Consider the following 24,990-nt stretch of genomic DNA (forward strand, 5'->3'; position numbering starts at 1 on the left):
AAAACACAACCAAAACAATAGTGGAAATTGTTAAGTCTGATAGGAGTTGGACTCAATGATCCTCGTGGGTCCCTTTCAACTCGGGATATTCTATGACTCTCTGATTCTAAGTATACAGATACGCTACAGCTGTGCAGGTAAGGAGGCACAGGGTACGTAAATGTGCATGTGTTTTCACTCTGAACAAAATGATCATTTCCCAACGCATTAAATATGCATCTAGCAGGTTGGACCTCGTTTCAGATATGACAAACAGGCATATTTTTACTTGGTATTTGAGTATTACTAAACATTTTCCATGTTCCTAATAGTGGTGAAGTGTCCCAGGCACGCACTTGGAGCACAAAAACCTAACAGAAAGAGGCTTTCCACCCAGCTCACCAGATTCACTGTGCATCATGCCGACATGTTATGCAACCATTACCACATAATAGAAAAAAAATGCATTCAGCATGGAGTATGACCTCAGTAACGTATTTAAAATCAGCATCCTCGTTACATATCGAGATAGTCTCTGCAAGAGCAAGCTGCTGGCTTCATGAGGCATTTTCGATGGAAATGAGTGCTGGAGAAGGAAGCTGTGGGAGTCTGTCAAGTACGCAGTAAACTCAGGTTTGAAGCGTGGCATTTCCTGATGCAGATCCTTAATTACGACAACAGAATAGCGGGTGTGGAGGAGGAACTTTTACAGCATATTAAAGAAAGGAGTGATATGCGGTACAGCTGTCTGGATTTCCTTGAAAATATGAAGCAGTATCATTTATTAATTATACTGAGGTAGCTGGGAAGAAATTTAAATATAGAAGAAATACCTGAAGCTGGTAATTGGCTGGAGTGCTATCGTCACCACCTTTATTCCGCTGCTGTAGAAATTACCAACAAAATATATTCTGCTTCATTTCCCATGACACTAAACACTTGGAATATGGTTCCACATCTCAACATTATTAAAAGATGAAGTGATATTATGAGAAAAATTCACACGGATCTCCTCCCTTTGTGAGTAAACGATGCTACCTCTGGTCCCTTAAATGTGAAGGCTCCCCAATTTAACACCTGCTTACCTGGAGGACCTGATGCAAATGTTAGCTTCCCCTTATGCTTTTGGCCCAGGGCTGATTGTCAAGATAAGGAATCAGCACCTATTGTACAAGAGGACTTGGGTTTTGGTCAGTAAAATGAACTCCTGAACTTCCAAGTTATGAACAAATATTTACAAAAAGAAAGCAAAACACTGTAAACCTGATCTGGCACTGCACAATACTGAACAATTTAGAAATAACACTTGATTAAGCCTGATGGTTGCCTGTGAAGGGCATACATACACAAGTGCTTGGGAACAGCGATTCTTGGCTGTAGGGTAAGCAAGGAAGAGTGGGGAAATTCCTCCCCTAAAACCTCACCTGGCAATACATGCCTGGAGCTACACTGAGCTGGAAGAGCTCCAGAGCTGGGAACCAACGGTGCCAACAACAGTTCTTCTGTCACCATATGTGACCCCTGAATGGATGTTAAAATCCACACTGAGGAGGAAGCAGTGGAGCGGTGAGATGTGGTATTGTTCTCCAGCAAAAATTGCCTTGATTGGTCAAAGCTGGATAGCGGCTGCTGCTACTAAATTATGATTTCTTTTTGAGTCGAAGTTTTGAGTTATTGGTTCAACATCTTTCTCTAGCTGAATATGTAACACTGACGTTAATTCAAATAGATAAAATGTAAGTTTTAATTATCTGTAATTTAACTATCCAAACAAAGCAAGTTCTAGGTTAATTACTCTAGCCTTACAGCACTGTTGATTGCAGACACTCTAAAAATCTCTGAACATCTTAAGTTTTTCACCTAGTTTCACCCAAGGAAGTCCATTAAGGCTGCCCCACAGGTATTGGATGAGAACAAAAGGAGGTGAGTTACCTTGTACCAGAATGAGCTCACTCTTGAAGGCTTTTTGAAAGAAAGATGCTTATTTTTATTTTACAATTCATAGTAATTGAGTGCATTTCAGTGTCTGCATGACTAACTAATTTTTCTTGCAAACATGAACTGGATGTTTGCAAAATGATCCTTAAAGAACCATGGAAGGCAGCATAGGAACTGTGCTGCAGAGTGGTTGTTACAGATAAATTCCTTAGAAGTTTGACTTGGCATCCTTCAATTACTAGTCTAATTATTCTTCTATTATTTAGGCAGCAAGCCAAAGGTTTCCTGGGTGCATAGGAAGTTAATAGGGGAGATGAAGCAAGATTGTGAGGCCAAGTCAGCATATGTTCATTAAAGACTGATTTCTTCAGCATTAGACTTACACACTGCTCCAACAATGTGCTACTGTGCCTATGTATTTAATGACTAAAAATATGCAAGAATAATTATTTACAATATTTCCTGACCCAGTTTTTTTCAGTCATCTATTCAGAGCTGGATCTATTAAAAAAGTATGGAGGAATTCATTGGGAAATCTACAGAACAAAAAAGAAGTGATGTCTCCTGTTCATTGCTAGAAGGAAATTAAGCAGTTTTCAAAAGCTTGCCAGTAATCCCCACTGCTTTCTGGTGTTCAACACTGGATATATATAATTACATATGAAAAAAAATTACATCTGAAGAAAGTTATTTAAGTCGCAAAGCCAAGTACTTGAAAGTTAAGAAATGCCATTTTTTACAATTGCCCATGCAATCCTGATTCTTCCCACTTATGTATCCAGCTCCTAATATTAAAAGAGAGGCAATGGGAAAATATTACTTGATTATGTAGTTAAAGATTGTATCGTAATGCATGCGCTCATGGGAGCAGAAATAAGGTTGCAGACATGTGTAACTGTAAATCTGGCATTCCTTACCATACAGACCTTGCCTATACAAACTAAATAACTTCCTTTTAACATAATTTTTATGTCATTTCCTGTTTTATTTAGTTTCTAAGGAAATATATAGAATAAGCCACCTTCTGCACAGCTATCTAAAAAATTAATTTCTAGAGCCAGGTCTTGCTCTGGGCGTTTCTCTGTCTGCTCTCACACTTACCTTCTTTTCTTTGCAGGAGGTGGAAATCAACCCCAAGGCAGTACCTGGGGGTTTGAGATTTCTGGGGCAGGGTTAACAATTGGGTTTGGGTGATGCCCTGTCTGGGATCACGCTCATCCCCAGCACTTACCAGCCTCCTTCCCCACGCAGCAGAGGTCACCCTTTCCAGCATTCTACTTAAAATCACCTGTTAATTGGAAGTGAGCTGGGGAAAACGATGCTTTTTAAATAGAGCTTATAGCTCAGTTAAACCTGAAGGGCCTTTCACGGGATCCAGAAAAGGCATTTTCTCCAGCCCAAAGCCTTTCTTCCTGCCAAATTTCAGGAGTCTGGTGCAAACCATGCAACCACTGGAGCTTACCCAAAATAGAAGTAAGCCCCAGAAGTCTATTCTGCTGCATGCAAAGGGATGGGCAGCCAAGCAACTCCTGCCAAGATACCACAGGGGGATACAAGGGCTCTCCCGTGCTTACTGAAGCCAGAGGACCCAGACATTGGGGATAAGCGGAGAAGATGCAGGCTCTCTTCTGAATTTTTGGCACCAAGAGGTGCCTCATGCCCTCCTGAAGGAGTCCCCAGTGCACAGTTCCAATCCAGCCTGCAGCTGGGCAGCACAGCAGGGACAAGGTATTAAAGGACAAGTGAGGGAAAAAAAATCAGCTGTGGATGTTAGAAACTAACCCAAATCCTTCCTGCAGAATGTGCAAATATTTAATCTGTTCATTATTGAAACTCATTTCACAATAAAAACACTTTTTTTTTTTTTAAAGTGTTTATTAATGCATGTTGCAGTGGGGAGAAAAAAAAACAACAAAAACTAACCTCACTCCACACTCAGTGCAAGTGAAAACCCGAGTCCTATTCACCATGAAATGTAAAAATTGATATTTATAAAAGTAGGCTTAAGCATAATTCCATACCTGACTGGCAAACAACTTTTAAAATTCTTTTCCATTACAATTTACAGGTGAAAAAAGTTAACCAAACCTCCAGTACATCTTATAGCATATTAGGATTATATCCAACCTCAAAGAATTTTTATTAACCTCTTGCTGCTCCCAAACTCAGAAAAATTCCCTCAAGTTCAGGGTTTGAAGTTCGACATCATACACTGCTAGACATCTCAGGGTAGCTAAGCACTACAGACAACGCTGCTCTGCCTCTAGGGCCATCTTGAGGGATGTGTATGGCACAGTGGGGGCTGTAATGGGGAGCACAACAGGCATCCCTTGTGCTTTTCTCCATACAGCAATTTTATGTAGAAGCAAAGCCTTGGGTCTTGTATCTCTGCTTCAGTCAGCAGGGAGCTGTAACCATGAATTTCCCCCAAAACTTTACTCAACGTATCTATTGACAAACAGCTGCTTTCCATGCGATGCGCTATCTGGAGGAACCATCCGTACTAGATAGTCCACAATATTTCCCAGAGTCAGGAGCCTTTTCCCTAAGATGGAAAGTGACTTTTCCAAGCATTATTTCACATGCTTTAGTCTAATTGCTTTCCCACAGATGGCCTGGCTTTAAACTGGAGCTGTGTAGAATCTATGCGGATTATTGAGCAGGAGGGACTCAATGGGACTCAGGGCCTCTGCCCAACCCCTGGTGCAGTCCTCCCTGCCTGGGTGGAATGAAAGGCTGATCATCATTGCTGGAGGGTCTCGCTTGGTCTCGGGTCTCATCAAGTGTGTTCAAGAGGTTACAGGTAAGTGAATACATGTATGCACAATCCAGAAGCCTAGAATAAAAAATGGCTGAATCACATTAACTAAAAACTGCTGTAGAAACAAACCACTCAGCATGTGCAAGCAATTAGGTTATGCTCCTCAAGAACCTGATTCTGAGGTTTTTTTTGCACATCGATCTTATCACACAAAATAGGGGCTTCAGTCTTCCCGAACCATGACCTGAAGGGCAACCCTGGCTGAGAAAGGACCATGACGTCACATGCAGTGCTGTGCATGGCTTCTTCTGCTCCTGCATACTCCACGTACCTTCACAGCTTGGAGCAATTCCATGGCCAAAGCCTCCCCACTCTGCAGATGCAATGCAGCACAGCTGGCAACATGTCAGGGACACCTACTGGCTCCTCAAACACCTGCTCCGAAATATCAGCTCTCTGCAATTAAATATTTAGATGATGCTTCATTTATGAAAATTAGATTTTCGGAATGAATTAGGACTAACTTAATTATTATACTAAAATATGAAAATGATGGTATATTATTAGAAACATATTTTTCTTGCAAAACTGTGTTTGCGATCTAGCCAGGAAAGAAAAAGTTATGGAATAGACTTTTTATAGTAGGTGTTAATTCTGAATAATTAGGATTAGGCACCGGGGATTTGCAACCCAAATAAAAATTACCTAATTAACCCTTATATTGGCCCTAACAGAGAAGCCAAATTGTTAAGCAATAATAATAATAAAAAAAATAGATATTCACTTCTGGGAGTGGAAGGCTGCTAACAGTCAAGGACCAAAACAGGATGTAAAGACACCCTGTAAAAAATATTTGCAGCTCTGAGAGTAGCCATCCAAGAGATGGGGACTCAGACTCACCACAGCAGATCAGTATGACCCAAACATTTTGCATTCACATCCACAATTAGGAAATATGAAGTCAGCTCAAGTCAGTTTTTTCTTGGTGTGCTGTTAACATTGCTACCATCATCTCTAATTGCCCATTTTACCAATTATTACTTCTATATGGGTTTTTGTCTCGATTTTTTTTTTCTTTTTTGGAAGATCACACAACTTATCCAAAAACTGATACTTCTATAGGAAGAAAGCCTGCCCAGCACCCTAGACAGAATGAACACACAGTGCAGGGCCCAAAGTTTCGTCAGCTCCTTCAGAAATCCAGCCTTAGGCATTGCTCCTCACAACTGCTTCTGATCCATAGCCAGGGGCTGAGACCACCAGCCCTCTTCATTGAGCTCCTCTGGAAGAAGCCCTGGGCAGTAACATAACAAAACAGGGGAGGGAAAAAGATTCTCGTGCCCATAAGCAAGACTGCATTGTTGGCACAGAAATAATCTTCCTCTGTCAAGGGTGGATATCATAGACTAATACAAATAGTGCTGGAGAGGATCTCCAGTTCATGTCTCTGTCTGAGGTATAATATCCAATTCATAAAAAACAAGGTAGAAACCCTGTGCTCTAGTTCCATATGTTTTAAAGCTTATGTTTTCATGTCAGAGACAAATTTGGCAAACTGCAGAAACATGAGCTAGCACTCAAGCTGAAAGAAGAACTGGCCAAACTTTGAGGCTGCCATGGTTTGAGATGCATGCAAAATCAACTCAGATCCCCTTAGATAAAATAATATTCTATGAATTAAGAAAACACCAAGGCATCTGTCCAGCTTCATGACAACAGGTGAAGTGTGCTAAACAACAGGTCCCAGATTGCTACAAAAAAAAAAAAAAGGACACCAGCCTTACTCTGCAGGATGAATTCTCCTCTCCTGTTGGGGAGGATATATAATTCTGTTTCATAAATTAATAGTATGAAAGCATTGCATTGTTACCGATTATCTAAGCAAATCATGTGTGAACACTGGAATACTGGAAGGATGGAGTCTTATGTCAAGAATTTCATCAGCCTTACACCTAGCCAATAGTAATTACCATCCACATTAATAATTATTTGAAACATTGGTGACCATTCATAAATATATTCAGCGCACACCTATATTCATATAGTCAGAAGCAAAAGAAAGTGTAAGCTTTGCAATATCCTGTACAGGTTTGGCTTATTCAGGTAACCATGAAGAATATTGTTTAAATAGCTTTTGATATGCAGTGTTTTAGCTGAGAAAAAAATATATTCTGCAATTCATTTGAAGACAGAATTGTAGAATATCCTGAGGAAGAGGCCCATAAGGAACAAGTCCAGATCCTGCCTCGTGTTCTTCTCCATCTAGTTTAAATTCTGGCTTTGAAATGTCTTTTCAGGAAGGCTCCAGAAGGGGGTGGCACCACTCTGGAGCTGCTCTGTAAAAGAGAGCTTTCCCCTTAGGGTACAGGTATATCTCTGAGTGAGCATCCTCCCATCACCAGTTCACAGCTGTCACACTTCACCTTTGGGGAAGGCTCCCCCACTCAGTCTTCCTCCAGTGGCTGTTTGGGCAAGTCAGCATGCCCATCTACCTTGAGGTACCCCTGTGGCACCCACCGTGCACCTGGCTGTGGGTCCCTGAAGAGCCCTCCCCAAGGGATCATCTCAATCCACCAACCACAGAGCACGTGCTGCCTCCCAGGAAAACATGGATTTTGCTCAAGGTTTATAGATTCAATCAAACCTCCTCAAATAATTCCCACGGAAGGGCTCTCGGAGGCTGAAGCCTTAGTTTTAAGTTTCCATTTCCACTGCTGTACGGACTAAATACATAATTTGATTTCACCTCATTCCATTTTTAAATGTTTAATCCTCAAAGAAATTAAAATAAGAACCAAGAAAAAACCCCACAAGCGGTCCCAGGTCACTCTGTCCCAGGAAGGTTAACCTCAACTGCAAAGCATAGCCCATTGCTGACCCAGACTTCTCCTTCCTCTAGGCACACGAGACCAACAGATTGAGAGCACAAGTCCCCTATCCAAAAATACTGTGTCCTTTGTTTTGGGGCCATCTACCAAAGCCAAATCCCCTCCTTGATGTCCAACAAGAAAGCAAGGCTCTATATTCCTCTATTGGAGAGTCAGCTCCTATAACATAAACTGGATTTTCTTCTTTTCAAGTCTGGAAACAATATAAATGGGAGATAACATGCAATCCTTAATGCTTTCCATCCTCTTTGCAAAATCTTTTTATAATGCTCAAATAGTTGGCTTCCAGTGATGATATTATAATGATCCTGGGGAGTACTGAGAAACTGAGAGTAAATTCAAGTCAAATACATTTTAGAAAATTAATACAATATCACAGACCTTATATTGAATAATTTTCATTACAGGATATAATTCTCTTACTGGGGAAGAGCAATAACACCATGATTGTTGATGTTGCCAGTGCTCTTTCCTATTTTTTTTTTTTCTTAAATCTGCAATTCTTCGGCATTAAATTGTGCCGTTATAGTTGCTCGGCAACCATAACTTCAGCATACGCACCTCCCATGGTTTTGTAGCAGCAACAATCTCAAGATAACAAGGGGATGGGTATACCTTTTTGCAATCAAGATTCTTCTTGATATGTAAATTTATGCCACATTTTTCATGTATTATGTATAGCAAAAATTAAAGTGATTATTTCATTTGAGTAATAAGACTTTAGTGTTGATTTCAGTTTTGAAACCTGCATGGTTCAAATGGATCTGGTGAAAATTTGGTACCAATAAACAGAGGGAAACCCCTGGCATCAAACAATTAGACTCTCTTTGGAACACCTGCCATTTACATCTCTCAAAAGCGATACATAAAACAGAGGTGCAGATAGCATTTGGGGTCTGTGAGACTTGGAGTTTGGAAGAGTAAATGGCAATTTCTGGAAAAATGAAAAGAGAAAGAAAACGCTAAGAAAAAACTCAAAGTAAATTCAGTGTCTGCAGAGCAAATCAAAGTTAAGTTTATCATCAAGAGAAATCTGGTCCTTCTGGAAACATCTCCAGGACTCTGTGCAGAACACCACTTCAAAATACGATTTTGCTTGGAGGTTATAGTACCTGATAGAAACCTAGGCAACCTCAGAGTGGGAAGCAGACACCTGAGCGCTATGCCCTCACACATGCACAGCCCTCAGTGAGGACTCAAAGGAGGGAAAAAAAAAAATCTCAGCCTTTAAGAGATATTTTTGCCTTGCAGCTCTTTGGATTGAAGAGCAAAGGGGAAAGGCTGGTGAATTCAGATACTGCACCAGGACCTTCTTGACAAGCATGGAACATCTGCTTCTATCTATGAGATACTAACGTTCACTATACATAGCATCACACAGGGGCTGCCTGAGTCCAAGGCGAGGGACAGAGGTAGAGCCAGAGAGAGTGAGGCAACCACCACCAGTACCACTGCCAAGGCTTAACTCCACGTATGAAACAGATGGGTATATAGGAGGATGCAAAATAAATATGGTGCTTTAAACTCTGTGTAGGAGACTTCCCCAGTGCAAGGCAATCCAAGAGTCCCACTGACTCGTATAAAAAAACTAGTAAAATGAATTTTTTTGAAAATTAAAAAAAAATATTTTATTATTTCCAATCTTTGTGGGTTATTTTCCACTGTTATTTCTTGCTTATTTTAGTCTCCAGAATGGTCACACACAACACGTTTATTTTTCGTATTACCCCCTGTACAGAGATAATAAAGCAAATATAGAATTTATTAACCCATCCTGCAAGAACATCCGCTAACAAAAAAGTTTTTACCAGTTTCAGTCAAGGAAAAAGCAAAGTCGCCTACACTTCTCTTTCAATTACCAGGGAAAAAAATTAATCTGATACCTTAGTGAATTTGAATGAAACTTACTGGGCAGCATCTTTGAGTGATTTTAATCACTTAATGTAATAATATGTTTCTTTCCGTTCAGCTAGGATAGCCTTCATCTTTTCACACAAGCACTAATTTAAGACTCAGCAGCTTTGCTTTACCCTTCAGCAATCACTTCCTCACCAAGTTTCTTCACCATAGACACAACCTTTCTTCTGTCTTAGGATTGGAGATACCAAGTGCTGGTAGTGGCAGTGGCAAACTCACTTGGCACTGCACAAGGTGCTGCAACGTGGATCAGAGATATGATTTTCTCTACTTCATGTTTCCTTAGCCAGCATATCCTGCAATATCTGGAAGCCCTGGAAGTACCCAAGCATTTTAGGAGGAAGTTTTTCACCCAGAGGGTGGTGAGGCACTGGAACAGGTTGCCCAAGGAGGCTGTGGATGCCCCATCCCTGCAGGCATTCAAGGCCAGGCTGGATGTGGCTCTGGGCAGCCTGGGCTGCTGGTTGGTGACCTGCACACAGCAGGGGGTTGGAACTGGATGAGCATTGTGGTCCTTTTCAACCAAGGCCATTCTGTGATTCTATGATGTGATGTCATCTTATGAAGCCCTGGCTGCACTACCAGGATGCTGCTTGGTGCTAGCATCGCCATTCAACAAAATCCATGCTGGTTCACCTGTATTTGTATCAAACTGCAGTGCTTTAATTTTAAAAAAATAAAAAATAAAAAAAAAAATCACAGTTTTCTATCACCTTGGGACCAGCACAGGAATTTATCAGTAAACACAGAAATAAAACTCCCACCTCACACTCTTTCAAGCCATGGCTTCTGGAGCAATGCAAGGGAAACACCTGCTGACAACCACCTCCCATCCCTGCATCAGCCATCTCCATGCACCTGTGCAGGAACCCAGCTTCCTGCAGCCCAACGCATCCCTCATCACTCCCCACATCTGAAAACATTTAAAAGGCAAGCATTCTGACTGAGATGTGCTGACAGAAGTGGCAGTGCAGGGACACCACCACATCACTGCAACGCAAACCATGCAGTTCCCCAAGGATGCTATGGTCTGGGCTCCAAATATAATTAGGAGAAATTTCAAACACCGCTTTAGATTACGTATACAGTGACACACAGTACTGACATAACTATAGAGAACGTTTCTTCAAGTCTTTAATCATCAAGTCCTATTTTGTCTTCTTTACTTATAGGTCATTTCTTTGACGGAATAAATTATGATTAGCCCCTCAGTTTAAATGTAAAATTTAGCAGAACTATAGTGTCACTGCTCTCTGTGTTCTTTCTTTCAGTATTTCTCTTTCATTAAAGCTGCCTTTGAAATCTTTTACCCTCTACTGTATCTGAAGCCCAGTGAGGACACTAATTTCTGAAGCTCTGTCTGTACTAAAAGAAAATGCAGAGGCTCAGGCTTCTGCAGTTTGGTGGGTTGCTGTTGTTTTGCCATTTTAAGGCTAAAAAAATAAAATATTAAAAACAACCACAGCACAGTACATCTGGTGTACAACAGGCGGGGTGCAGACAGCCAGAATGTGAGATGTGTGGGGAGATCTGCTCAAAATGTGCATTTTCTCAGAGCACAGCTTTTCTCTTAATATCCAAGGAACAAGACCAAATAAAAATAACCTCCTTGGCTCGAGAACAGCTCTTTTCCATCCCCAAAATTCTATATGCCATATCTTTATGTGCATATATAAAAAATTTACTCTGAACAGAGTTTATGAAATTCAACACGCTCATCCCTTTTGAACATCATAAGCTTTGCTGGCCACGCTCATGGATTTGTGTATAATTTGCACTGCCCCCAGATACCCTCTTTTTTTTTTTCCCCTGCCCAGTTCTTGCTGCTAGGAAGGGTTTGCAAAGTACACCACTACCACAGCCCAAGCCATGCCCTGCACCCAGCTCTTATTTGCAGAGCACGCACAAGAGCCATGCCATTGTCCCACCTGAGAGCAGCCAGGGCTCGGATGCACAGAGCAGGATAATGCTTGGCTTGTGATACTGCGTGGCACTATGGCCAAACTACCACAGATAAGCACTTTCTATACTTTCGTGGGACCTTGCCCATTACAGCGTGTTTGTTCAGGTTGACACCAGCACCAAATCAATCAATAAACCACAACTGATCCATTGCTGGAAACAGCTTCCTTTACTCCTGCCATTCTACTTTGAGCAACACAATGCCAGGAGGGTCGTAATAAAAGGCATTAGGCTTGCCAAGGCAATATTTCACTGGGCTGAAACCTCTTAATACACAGCCAGAGAAATTGTTTAAGTGGTGAACATTTTGTAAGTTAAATCTCCGTAAATGTGACTGCAAAATGCATAAAGTACCTTGGCTGTAACAGTTAGCAACTGCCAACCCATGTCTTATAGAAATCTAAAATTGCACCAACTTCTTATAAAAATAGGAATTTAAAGTCTGGAGAGGGTGAGGTTGTAATGCTGTTGGACCCACTGTAAAACATGAAAAGTTTCATTTTGCTGCAATAATTCTGCTACTTCAGTGTAGGCCTTCCTTAAAAACATACATCTGCATTGCCACATTTAGAGATGCTTGTGATTTTTCATGATGCATTCCCATAGAACTGTAAGATTTCCCATGGTCAATGGCTCATTTTCAGCTGGAAAACCTAAAAGTATTGCTGGGAAATGCAGTCTGAAGCCTCCAGTCCCACAGCACTTCAGAGTCAGAGCAGCATCACGACAGGGAAGAGCTGTCACGACTTGTACAAAGCTACAGCTCCCGCTCACATCCCCATCACACCTCTTGTCTTTCTCCAAATCACTGCCCCAGAAACACCTTCGTAAGCACGATTTCCAGCAAGAAAAGGGTGTGCAGCCCTTGGGGACCCAAGCCATTAATTCTGACCTCCCTGTACCATAAAACTGCAGTAGATCCCGTAAAGCCCTTTAGGAAGTTAGGTGTCTAATCCCCTTTATCCAAGGCCATCACATAGTTTACAATCCCTAATTGCTTTTTTTCCTTCTATCTCTTAAAAGTTTCATATGAGATTCCTAAAGTTGTTTTTAAATGATCAGCTCCTCTGGGAGGACTTTTATCTTTCAGAGGTTCTCACACTGCGTTTGAGCAGCTTGAACATGGCTCGCTGCTGTACAAACTCACACGAAGCAGCATAAAACAGAACAGACAACTTCACTTAATTTTTGAATCTTCTTTCATGGAAAAGATCTCATTAAAAAGAGGGGTGGAGAACTTTTCCTTGAAAATATGCCAGAGGATGAAATTTCCATTGTACCTTCCATAGTAATTTGCTAACAAATATACCTAGTAACCAGTAATTAAAATTTTATTTGATAAATGACTCGTGTTCACTTATTGCGCATAAATATGTCATTAATATGCAGCAGAACTTATAGTTTGAGGCTATCAGCAATGTAAACCTTTGTTCATACACTTCATCTTGATGCACTCAATCAATCTACTTTCAGGGAGTGCTGTGCAGAAATATCTATGGTTTATGGGAATCCAAGCTATAAGGGAAAGCCACATCTTCGGACTGAGCATAATCCAATGACAGAAAAATCTTGCTTCAGCCCATAGGAAGATAGAGCCATCCTGGCAGAGTAGCTTTTCTCCGTGCAAACCTATTGCTTACCTACAATGCATGAGATTTTCTCCCTCTGTGTGCCTTCCCACCCACCTGTTGGAAGTCTTCTCCGAAGAAAACAAACAATGCTTAGCACTTGGCTTTTATGCTGATCTCTGACTTCCCAAATACACAACTCACTGGAATTTCTATTACTACATAACATGACACATGAGAAAAGGTTGACCTAGACACCTTGCCACCCAGCTTTTAATTAATTCTTATTATAAGATTGAGCAAAACACAGCAAGCTGTACTCAGGTGGCAGCAAGGACTAGAGCTCAGGAGGACGTTGATTTACAGCTTCCTTCAGAAAGAGAATTTTTACTTAAATGCTCTTTCAGGCACAAAGCTCAAAGCAACTTTGCTTTGAGAAAATCTGCTTCCATCACAATCCAGCTTGTGCCCACCCAGGCTGGAAGTGCCCAAAAGCACAAAGAACCTCAGCAGTTTCGGACAGATAGCAGCTCAACACCTCTCCCCTGCATTCCAGCCAAACAAAAGGTCTTGGTACTCCCCACTACCTAGAGCCACCATGAACCTCCTCCAAATCTCCCAAGGTGTTCCCAGATGGCTGACTACACTCAACCCCCACACCCATGACCACTGTTATATCCCTAATGTAGTTAGCTTGTTCTATGTTACAAGAAACATCACCTGCCAGTGACTATTCTACCTGAATAATCCTATATTGAGCCTTTTACTTACCTAGTGAACACAAGGGCATCGAGGAGACATCTGGCACATCTCTTTCTGCCTCCAACTTACATGTTTAGTTGGACGAAAACGTCATTCATTGTTTCTCTGGACCACACTTCCTTATCCACTACCACTGAGCACTGATTTTTGGCCATTAATTTGCCATCAAGCAGAGAGCAAATACCACTCTGTGGTTCAAAGCTGCCTCTTCCTCTTCTCCAAGTGCTTCTGCAAAACGTGTTATCAATTAGGAAAAGTCTTTAGAGGCTATACAGAGCCACACAATGCAGATACAAACTTTTTTTTGTTAAAATATCAGGTAGATCACATGAGCCGACATTCACCTCCATTTGGAAGGCCTACTCGGAACTGCCCTTCCTTACCACAAGTCCAGTACAGTTGAAGGGGATGTACTAAAAAGTTAAACTGAAAAATCTCAGCAAAACTTTGTGTCTCAGAAATGGGCAGCAAAAAAACGCACCTGAAGTTGTTTTTTCAAACTGACCAGGAAATTTCGTCAACGTGCATTACACAACAACAGGGCAAAACAGACTTCTCCAGGTAAGAGTTTTCCATAGCAATGCTCCAAAAACTTGCATTAAACCTCAGACGTTGTTCCTGGCTTTACAGGATTTCCCAAAGAGGCAGACACCAACAGCACTACTAAGTATCAAGAAAGTGCTGGGCTTGTTACAGGAGCTTTATGAGAGCCAAGGATCAAATATTTTTTCACAGTTTTATGTGGATAGTTTCATGAAAATTGATCAGGTCTAAAAAGTCACAGTCCAAATGAAGCTAAGGTTAAAGATAATTTATACATGATATTCCTAATTTTATTCTGAGCCCTTTTATTACTATGTAGGCCTTTATGACTTTAAAGAAAATGTCAGTGGCAGCAAATGACATTGTACTGAATAATCTAGTTATGAGGGAAAAGACATTTAAAACTATTCCATCTCAGCTTTGCTCTGTTCTGCTGAACTTACAGTTTTATCCAGCACGGCTGGGCAAAACTCCTGACTGTATTTTTAAATCCTCTTCACGGTTGCTTTGCAAACTGCTGTCCATTTCTCTTCTGTTTCTAATTCTTTGAAAATGTTGTGATTTTCTCTTCCTTTTCTACATGATTCCAGGGAATTCAGCCATGACATCCTATGCTTGAGGCCATGTGCCCTGAGCCTTGGTCTCATTGCCAACCTGCCCACGCCCCTGACTGAGGCTGAAACACTACAGATACTTACAGAGCTATCATAGAATACTTAGAGTTGGAAGGGACTTTTGAATGTCATCTAGCTCAACTCCCAAGCAGTTAACAGGAACATCACAGCTAGATCATGTTGCCCAGAGCCTAGTCCAGCCTGGCCTTGAAAGTTACCATGGATGAGGACTCTGGCTCCAGCATTTTAGAGGCAAACATCTGCCTCATGCCATCAAGGTTTGATTTTTTTCCTTTTTTCCCAGCCAGAGGAAATGACCTGGATGCAGTGACACACGAGACAGGCTTCTGGCACCACTCCAAGCCCACCTCTGGTGCTCACGTTCACTAGTTGGCTTTCCTTGAGATGGTGAAGCCAGAATATGGTGGACAGGCAGCTCTTCCCAAGGGGAAAAACAGGGTGACATTTCTGGCTCTCTCCAGGACAATGGACCCACGGTAGACCAGCTGGCATGAGAATTAGAGAATCATAGAATGAATCATAGAATGGTTTGGGTTGGAAGGGACCTTTAAGATCACCCCCTGCTATAGGCAGGGACACCTCCCACCAGACCAGGTTGCTCACAGCCCCATCCAGCCAGGTCTTGAACGCTTCCAAGGATGGGAACCCACAACATCTGGGCAACCTGTGCCAGTGTCTCATCGCCCTCACAGTGAAGAATTTCTTCCTAACATCTAGTCTAAATCTACCCTTTTCCAGATAGAAAATTATGGCCAAGCATTGCCAACATGCTATTAAGGTATCTAAGATCCATTGGAAGTGTTCTACAGATATTCAGCAAATGTTGAACATTGTTATAACTGAACCTTATGCTTGAATATCAGAACTGAGTGGATTTACAGGGAGGAAACTGTATTAATAAAGAAAATAAAATGTTTCCATGTAACTCATTGGGACTGTATTTCAATTGCTTAAAAACTTATTTTAAATTTTTTTGTATAGGGGGAAAAAATAAAGAATAAAAATGATGTTCTTAGTACTAACAGCCTTTCCAAATTCTGCCACTGTCTGAATCAACATTACCTCTGTTTTTCCAGATGTTTATTTGAAAGACAACTGTTATTGCTTGTCATAATTGTGTTCATAGCTGAGTAAACACCTTCACAGGTGTGCTGAGATCCAAAGGCTGAAAGAGCAGTAGGGCTGAAAAAGCAGAAGTTTTATAGCTATATCATGAACAAAGAAGACATAGAAATGAAATGCAATATTTTCCTGTATCTTAAGTGTAACACTTGATTAGCTTGAAAAGCAGCTGGAGTCTTGTGTCCATGCAGCAGATTTAATCAAAACTGTAGTTTCTTGTTTGAAAAGTGATTAGGTAAAAATGTCATTGATTTCTGAAGCAAATCTGCTCTCTGAGTACTGCAGAGCCAAGGCCTCTTTTGTTCTTCATAGTATTTCTATTTTAACTATTCACCAGCAGTATTATGCTCCACTATCATGGCACAGCAGAAAAGTTGTTCTACCAGGTGTTTTGTCTCAGAAAAAGCCAATTCTTGGCTGCAGGATTTAGCTCTTCCTCCTTTTTTTGAGCACATCTATCTTTCCTCATCCCAGTTGTACAATCAATAAATAGACAGAAGTTATAATTAAGAAATACACAGGAAAATTAATCTAAACAGGTAATCATTCCAAAAAAAGAATGAATGGAAAGCTCACCCTTATCCTGGGCTCACTGAGAAGACTCCAAGAGGAGAGATCTCCAGAAGAGATCCTGCCCCCTGGCAGTCAGCTCTTAAATGGGTCTAGAAAAGGTGGAACCAGGCTCCAACCCTTCCAGTAGCAGAGGTGAAGGCAATTCACCTGTGCTTCCAGGGCTGACTCATTGCTCGCCTCAGGTGGTCAATCAGAGGTTCAGGCTGTGATTCAGCAGTTGGCATGCACCAATCTTTCATTAAGGCTTCTTTTAATCAGAAAACGTTCCAATGAAGCAAATTTCTCTTGGGTCAACCTACAGCCTCAGTGTGCAGCAGCTTATCTGAAAATGCAAACACTATCAGATCTGAGATGTGCAGAAATTGTTCTTTGTTACAGAAAACAACAGCAATTCAAAATACTACCACTGTAATTACACCCAGTGTAATTCCCTACATAAGAACATTTTCTAACTGTATTTCCTGTATTTCAGCCTTCAAACTGCTGTGTCCATTTGGACAGCCAGAACATCAATGCCTGGCTATTGCTATCATAAGCATGAGGGTCTATGGCCACTGGGTTGGCAGTAGTAGTGCCTGCCTAGCGAGCTGCTGTGATGTTGTTAGAAGTTGCTGTGACCTGCATGGAGCACAGGACCTGCAGGTCTGACATCACAATCTCTGGGCCTTTGCAGGGGATGGAATGCCAGGGGTGAAATCTCTTGTGCCCAAAGCCCAGGCACCAGAAATGCAGGAGAGTGCTCAGCACTGGCACTACATGGGAAGAGCATTCCACTATGCTTCTCACCAGAAAAGGAGTTTTGATGACTTCACATTTATGGTAAGGAAATATGATACAGATGTGCAGAAATTACTGTGAGTTAAGGAAACTTGCTGCCCAATGTTCTGTGTTTTGTCTTCAGCTGTGTCTCCAAACGCTCTGAAGAGCCCAGGGGATCCCAGGGCAGGTCAGGTAGGGAAAAAGCCCCAGTGAGTGCTCCTTCCAAATTCAAGATCGCTGCTCTTTTCCTTAAAAATGTAAATAGTATGTAAGTATAATTAAATACATGAAGATGAAAAACTACAAGCTTTTCTGACATTAATGTGGCTGAATCTGTCTTCTGAAGTAGGCATCACTTCCTAGCTACTATAATGCGATATTGTCGGCATCTGTCTAAATATTTGTAAGCATATCTTAACCTCTACATAATTATGCAATTATTCCATCAAGAATTATTCAGATTAATAAATGTTTTATAAACATTGCTTCATAAAAATCTAAACAGAGCTTTTTAATATGATTTTAATGAAACAGTAGATGTCATAGAAACCTTAGAAGGATCCTGCAGAGACGTTATTGATCTTTGCAGTTAGATCACTGTAATGATTAACTTTCATAGCAGCTGGAATATTTTGTTCCTTGTCTAGTAGAAAGAGATATCTGGAGGATAAATACAGCAGGAAGGTGTAAACAAACTTTAAGCAAAAATCTGCAAATCCATCACATGAAAGGCAAGGAGATCATTACTACTCATTTCCTTTGCTGCAGAGCTCCCCAGAACTCCTTCTTGGCCCCATCCACACAGTGCCTAAGAGTCCAGGGCCCAATATGTAAGCCTACAAAACAGGGAGAAACATTGTCAGTACCTGTAGCAGGAGCTGGAGCAAACACAACCACATTTCATCATTCACTAGCCAGACTGGCAACTTGATAGCCATAAAAGTTCATTCATTTAAATACCTGGGCCATGGTTGGGACATCTTTCAAATTCCTCATAAACAACACTTGTCCTGTTTGCTACATCACAGCCATTGCCAGCAGGCAGAAGGAGATGCCCAGATTTCCACTCTGCAATCTGCACTTGCTGCAGCATGGATGAAGAGGAATACTGCCAGTGTTTTTATGTCTGAAGCTTCACCTTCCTCAACCTTCTTCTTTTTTTTTTTTTTTAATTGTCTCCTGGTATTGACAAGGCCTTTAATTTGTGATCCAGAGCTGCACCACATCTCAAGATGAAGCCACACAGCAGTGTTCGGGAGCAGTGCTGCCAGCTGGGGAGCACGGATCCCACAGCATCCAGGTGGGGTTGGTACTCCTGGTGGCAAATCATAACTTATCATTCACTTGATACATACATTTATCAGGGGAAAAAAAAACAAAACAACAGCCTCCAGGAGCTGGCAGAGAAATGTAATGGAGCAGGAAGTGTTCCTGCTCTGTTGGCATGGGATGCGCCGTGGCCGAGCATCCTCCCTGCACCAAGGAGGCACAGCCCCACAGGACGGCTCTCACCGACCTCATCATCGGTCCCGGGGGCCACATCCAGGCCCCCCACCAGGCACCGGCTGCAAGCACAATTTCACACATTTTGGTTCTCCTCCTGGAGCGGGACGATCATACCCCAGGGTGCTCCCAAAAGGCAAAAGCTGGCACTCACTGCTCTGCTCCCCAGAGAGAAGTGTCACAGTAAGATGGTGGGGATGCTGGGCATAGGGACAAGGAGCTGGGGGGCTGTGTGGGCACCAGTGCTGCTCGGAGGGGGCAGGGGGGCCAGGACAGCGTGGTGCTGCTCAAGGATGCTGTGACAACAGCAGATGCCTCCAGTGGCCCTTTAAGCCAGATTGAAAGTTGCTCCGCATTGCCAGGCTGACGAAAAAAGCGGTATTAGGCGAGCTGTGAAACGGGCTCTGTGTGTTTAATGTCTCTCAATGGTTGGGGTGGGATAGCGCGGTATAAACTGGAAGTCAAGCAGCTGAATCCTTGTGCACCGCTTTGAAAAATTAGGGGCATTTATAACGTCTAATATGTTGCAAGCCAGGATGATTTAACAGATGGTTTAAACAGAAAATCAGCATGTCAGGCAAGGCCCGGCATGTAGCTCGCTATAGAATTCTATAGAATGTGAGAATGATTAAAAAATGTTTTTCTTCTTGATTTTATAACTGAAAGATGTTAAAACTTAAAACCTTGGGGGAAACTGCTTAATTACCCTCGTGGTGTCAGTGGCCCAGAGAACCAGGAAATTTCAATTCCCCGCAGGAAGGGGTCGAATAGGGAACAACCAGGACACTTTAAAACTCTTGTTAATGCCTCATAACCTTTAATGAATAATTTTCAGTCCCACGGCCAAGCTAACCTTGCACAAAAGATGGTGGTATTTACCTCTCCTTCATTCTGTGCACAAAGAGAAAAAAAATCAAGAGTCTTTGCTCCCATGCTGCCAGAACGAATGATGGCAAATTCATCTGTTTGGTTTGCATGCCTTTTCTTCTGTAATGCACTGCCTCAACATGTTGGCACAATTTTTAATTTAGGATGTGAAACCAAATTCACTTCTCATATGCAAGTATGGTAGGGAGGGATCTCCCCATACCATGCATTCAACAATTACACCGTATTTTTCTTTCAGAAGGGAGAGTTAATATTTAAAGTTGCCCTTTAATACTCATTTGGAAACACTGATTGAATAATAAGCCAAGCAGCTCAGTGTATCACATCTCTATTAAATTCTCTTGCCTTTTTTAAGATTAAAAAAAAACTTTTTTTTTCCTCTAAATGCAAATCTTTCTGTGTAACACTGTGCCTAATCTACTACAACTAATTAATCTGTTTGAGCTGATGAAATGTTACCTCTGCATTTTTTGTTCCTTGTATACAATTATTGTAACAGTGGTGAATAAATCAATATTCCCAATCCAACTGTAAAAAACAATCAAGAAAAGCAGTGCTTCTCAGGGAAAAACACCAAATAATATTTATTAACTCTGTCTCAATCCACAGCAGAGCCTAATACCATTCAAGCATTTTCTGCAAGTGTAATAAGCAAACTCAAATACATGATGAAAGTGGCACATGCCAATAATTTCACCATTTTACACTGCAGAGTAATTGAAGGATTTAATGAGAAACAAACCAATAAAAATAAATAGACCATGCGAGAGGAGGAGAAACTGATCTAAAATGGAAGTTGCTCCATTGTGAGTTTTAGGGTTGGTTTTTGTTTTTTTTTTTCTTTGTTGCATGGTTTGTACCAGAAAGAAAAAAAAAAAAGGTTACAGAGACAATTGACTGTTTTTATCTACTTATTTTACATTTTGCAGTTTGATTTCACAAGGCGAGAACACCACTTGTTTTGAGATGAGATGCCGCAGCAGCATCCCATCCTTTTGCTGCTGCTTCCGACAGAGCGGTGATTTTCCTCGTGAATTCTGTGATGAATAGCAATAGTGTCTTTCTGCCAGAAGTTAGAAACTGGTTTCTGCTGTATTGGTATTTATAAATAACTCTGAGAAGTCTCGCCCTTTAAATAATGGCTCAGAGTACTTCTGCTTTTCGAAATGTCTCTAAATCACCATCTTCACGAAGGGAATTCTGATTGCAAACCAACTCCTTTGTCTCAGTGGTGCCCCAAATTTTGGCCATGCATGCTGGTGAATGGGACAGGACCACGTGATTGAAGGAAAGAGCACAGCAGTCTTATGTCTCTGGGATGATGCTGCCGTGAAGCCCAGAGCTGGATCAACCTTTCCGTTTGTTTGATGCAATGCAATCCCACAAATGGAACGTTTGGAAAAAAAGTCTGAGTGATGTCTTTTGAATCCTGAAATGTGGGGTTTCTGTGCCAGTCAGTCTTGGTAGGACCAGAAGTGTTTCTAACCAAGTTTGGGGTTGAACCTGCTAAGGGGGATCTCACAAGCAGGTGTAATACCCCAAAACCTCCACAGGACAAAGGCAACCAAGGGAATGGTTTGCAAAGACCAAGTGAACTGTTTGTCATCATCTTCTCAAGTTGAGATACGGATATATGAATATTTCAATCTTATTTTCATTTTTGAAGGAAAATAAATTCCTGAGAAACGTGGCACCAGAATGGGTTCCTCACTTTGGAAGCACACAAGGCAGGAGAAGAGCAGAGCAATCGCTTTAAATATTGAGTACTGTGCACCTGGTAAAAGAAATAATAAAACATAATCTCTTCTCTAAAGAGGATTATTTTCAGCTGCATTGTTTTGATGTTTTTCCTTGTATGCACGATTGGAAACACTGACTTGTAATAAGTTATTGCTTTTCTTGGTGCTCTGGGAGAGATGCAGAGGGCAGGTTCACAGACCAAGTGCCGAGAGGTCTCTCCCTGGACAACAGAGGCCCCATCTCAGTGTATGGGTCAGTGACCCCTTTATAAATTCTTTGAAGGGCTTTCTTGAAGGGTATTGACTGACCAAAGCTTTTTATTTCATATCAAGTTCAAATGTAATGTCTTTATGAGCGTAATGCACAAATCAATGGATCAGGACATTCAGATTATTTAGATAATGCTGAGCGTGTGCAGCACATACTGAGGCATCCTTCAGGCTGCTGATGGCTCTTGGATGAATACTGCATCCCACAATGCTGTTCACCAGGCAAACATCTTATAAAGTACACCACTCAACAAAATATTTTCTATTTCTTTTCTTAACACAATGACTATTTTTGCCCAGACACTTTAGTAGGAATTGTTGCTTTACCTCTTTTGGAAAGGAGATGGAGACTCAAAGAGTTGTGAATCCCATCTATCCTCATGCTAGCAAATAATTATTACTGGTGTTATTATTCTCATTTCTGTCACACGCAGGACATGGATTTGTCCATAACCAGTTCTTATGAGCAAAAAAAGAATATCTCTGTTCCATAAATCTGTTTGAATTAAATACAGCCAGTACTACAAGTGGAGTTCAGCCTATATTATTTTCACAGAAACATTAAGAGGTGTGAACACAAATTTCACCTTTACTGGGTCCTTTTACTTCCGCATGAAGGATGCCTTGCCTCCATCTCTTCCACCCCTCCCCAACTCCTATCACAGAGCCAAATCCCACTGCATGTTACAAACTGTCTACGCAGGTGTTGCATTGCTTCCCAAGCTCCATCAGTCCAGATGGAGTTTCTCCAGTTTGTGCCCCATTTCCATCTCCATACAGCACCAAGTGGCTACGGGGGCTGCAGCTCCTGTAAGAGCCAGAAGCAAAGCTCCTCTGCAAAACTCCCTGACTTCATATACCAGGGCAAAACAAAACCGTTTAGAGAAGATGGATTACAGAATGAGAGGTTATTGCAGTACAGCACAAGGTCAGTTGTACTTTCAGTGCCAACAAGTTATAAAGGTCTCACATTTTTGGCAGGAACACCTTACTAATGAAATACAAACCATCATGTTATGAACTTCAATGTTTTTGCAGTGTTTTAATGGACCTAATTCAGGGAGTTGACAGACTGTGTGTTCAGGGGTAAGCTTATTGTGCTAAAGCATTTATTCTTCACCAAAAAAAAAAAAAAAAGGAAAAAAAGTGAAATTGCTCCTATGTCAAACTCATGGACATACAGAGGTATGAAGCAGAAGAGCTGAGTGTTGCTGTCACTGTAGTGGTGATTTCTGGCAGCCTGAGGGTGCCATGGTGAGCCAAGATGCAGCCTTCAAACCCCTACACCTCTGGACCTTGATTTTTCAATTCTACCATCATCTGTTCTGCTCTTCCTTTTTCCCAGGCTTGTTTCCAATAAGCCCCATGGGAATATCCAATCCCACCACCAACACTCCCAGTGCAGAAAGGGAGGTCGTGGTGCAAACCTCCTCTGGGTGAGTCCGAGGAAAGGAGCAATCAGGGCAGCCCAATCCCCAGCAGAGTGGCAGCACTGGCTTCAGAAGCACAATCCTCTATTCTTTCACAGAAAAAAAAAAAAAAAAAAAAGAATGCATTTAAACATGCAGTCTCAGGGCATTTCCCATTCCCCTGGATGTGTTCTTGTATAGGTTTCTCTGCCCTCAGAAGGGAATGTCCAAATGAAAAACCTTGGCTGCTATGGTATCCCCATTGCCAACAGTTAGTGATGGTCTGACATCACTGAGCAAACATTTAGCCATGCACAGCTCCATCAAAGACATCAGCAGAAAGTCAGAGTAGTCAACAAGAGCTGATTCAAGAGGTTCCTGCTCAGCGTCACTTTGCCCTGATCAGGAAAAGAAGTTCAGTGCTGGTAAGAATCTGACTTGTCTCATTGCTAATTAAGGAATCTGTTTCCAAACACCTGGGCAGATCCTCCAAAAAGGGTGAGATTTCATGCAGACAAAACCCACTGCTCATTTCCAAAGATCCAGGAAACCATCAGAGTGTCACGGTGACATCAAACGTTTGCCTTTGTATGACCTGCACAATAATATAATACTGGCTTGCCAGTCTGTATCTTTGTTACATGAGGTCTATTTTCATTGTGTCTCCACCAAAAAATACATGTCTGTATAAATAAGTATAAGGAATACTAGCATGTCATACAGTGGAAGTGTGAGGCATGCTTTGTTCTGCTGTTGCAGCATTGCCTTTTCTTGCTTGTATATTTATCAGTAGGAATGCTGAGGTTGATATTTCCACTGCCTTAGCTGTCAGCCAATCCATTCAAATTCCTTCCGTTATGGGTGAAAAAATGTGTTCTTTCACCGATCAGAATTTCGTATCTGGTCTCAATTGTATCCTCACACAAGTTGTTCTCAGTTGTCAGGGCAAGTGAGCATGATTGGATGTGAGGTGATGGTCTCAAGTTGTGTCAAGGGAGGTTTAGATTGGAATTTAGGAGAAATTTCCTCTCCAGAAGAGTGGTGAAACACTGGCACAGGCTGTCCAGGGGGTGGTGGTGTCACCTGGAGGTATTCCAGACCCACAGGGATGTGGCACTGAGGCCTGTGGGCAATATGCACAGTGGGGTGGGTGGGTTTGGGCTGGGGGATATTAGGGGTCTTGTCTGACCTTAATGGCTCTATGAGTCTGTCATTCTGTGTTGCATCCCTTGGATGCTCATTTCTCAGTCATACCAGAAGGCTGTCGGATACGTTGCACACATTCAGCATAATTAGTCTTTTTTAATGAAATGAACCCCAGATATATTCCACTGTGGAGCTTCAATAATAGAATTTAAGTGAAAGTAATTTCAAAATACAGCGGTAGTTTACATATTAGTTATTGTACAAAGAAGAAAAAATGCTCTGCTTTTCTAGGTTAAATGCAATTAACATCCAGGCCTCCTGCAAGAGCCCTGGGAGAGAATGATTGGTTTGGCAGGTTATTTCTCAAATTTTGATAAAAAGACAAAGAAGCCCCACTTTATTTTAGCTATATAACCTTGCTGAAAGTATAACAGCACTCTCTAGATTCAAGACCTCAAAGCAACTTAGTAGAACACATGCATAACTCAAGAATATTTACTAATTAGCTATTACTCAGAAGTGCAATTATCCCTTGAGTTGCTGCCTGTAAAATATTGCATATAAATAAAATTTTGCTAATCCAAGTACGTGTCCATTCCTTTCCATTTGTCAACTACTGAAAGAAGAG

At 41.5% G+C, this 24,990-nt stretch overlaps 2 long non-coding RNA genes across 2 annotated transcripts; one reads left to right on the forward strand and one right to left on the reverse strand.

Annotated features, from left to right (window-relative positions):
* Positions 1–3,795: 3,795 nt before the first annotated feature.
* Positions 3,796–17,254, reverse strand: LOC109368962. Its single transcript, XR_002117469.1, has 3 exons — positions 16,652–17,254; positions 5,010–5,134; positions 3,796–4,753 (listed from the first exon to the last, which is right to left on the reverse strand). It is a non-coding gene; the product is annotated as an uncharacterized LOC109368962 (long non-coding RNA).
* A 71-nt stretch (positions 17,255–17,325) lies between these two features.
* On the forward strand, positions 17,326–21,606 carry LOC116216913. The gene is made up of 3 exons (XR_004160584.1): positions 17,326–17,467; positions 18,601–18,707; positions 21,465–21,606. It is a non-coding gene; the product is annotated as an uncharacterized LOC116216913 (long non-coding RNA).
* Positions 21,607–24,990: the final 3,384 nt, after the last annotated feature.

The sequence above is a fragment of the Meleagris gallopavo genome, chromosome 8 (assembly GCF_000146605.3).
Source record: "Meleagris gallopavo isolate NT-WF06-2002-E0010 breed Aviagen turkey brand Nicholas breeding stock chromosome 8, Turkey_5.1, whole genome shotgun sequence".
Classification (NCBI taxonomy): domain Eukaryota; kingdom Metazoa; phylum Chordata; class Aves; order Galliformes; family Phasianidae; genus Meleagris; species Meleagris gallopavo.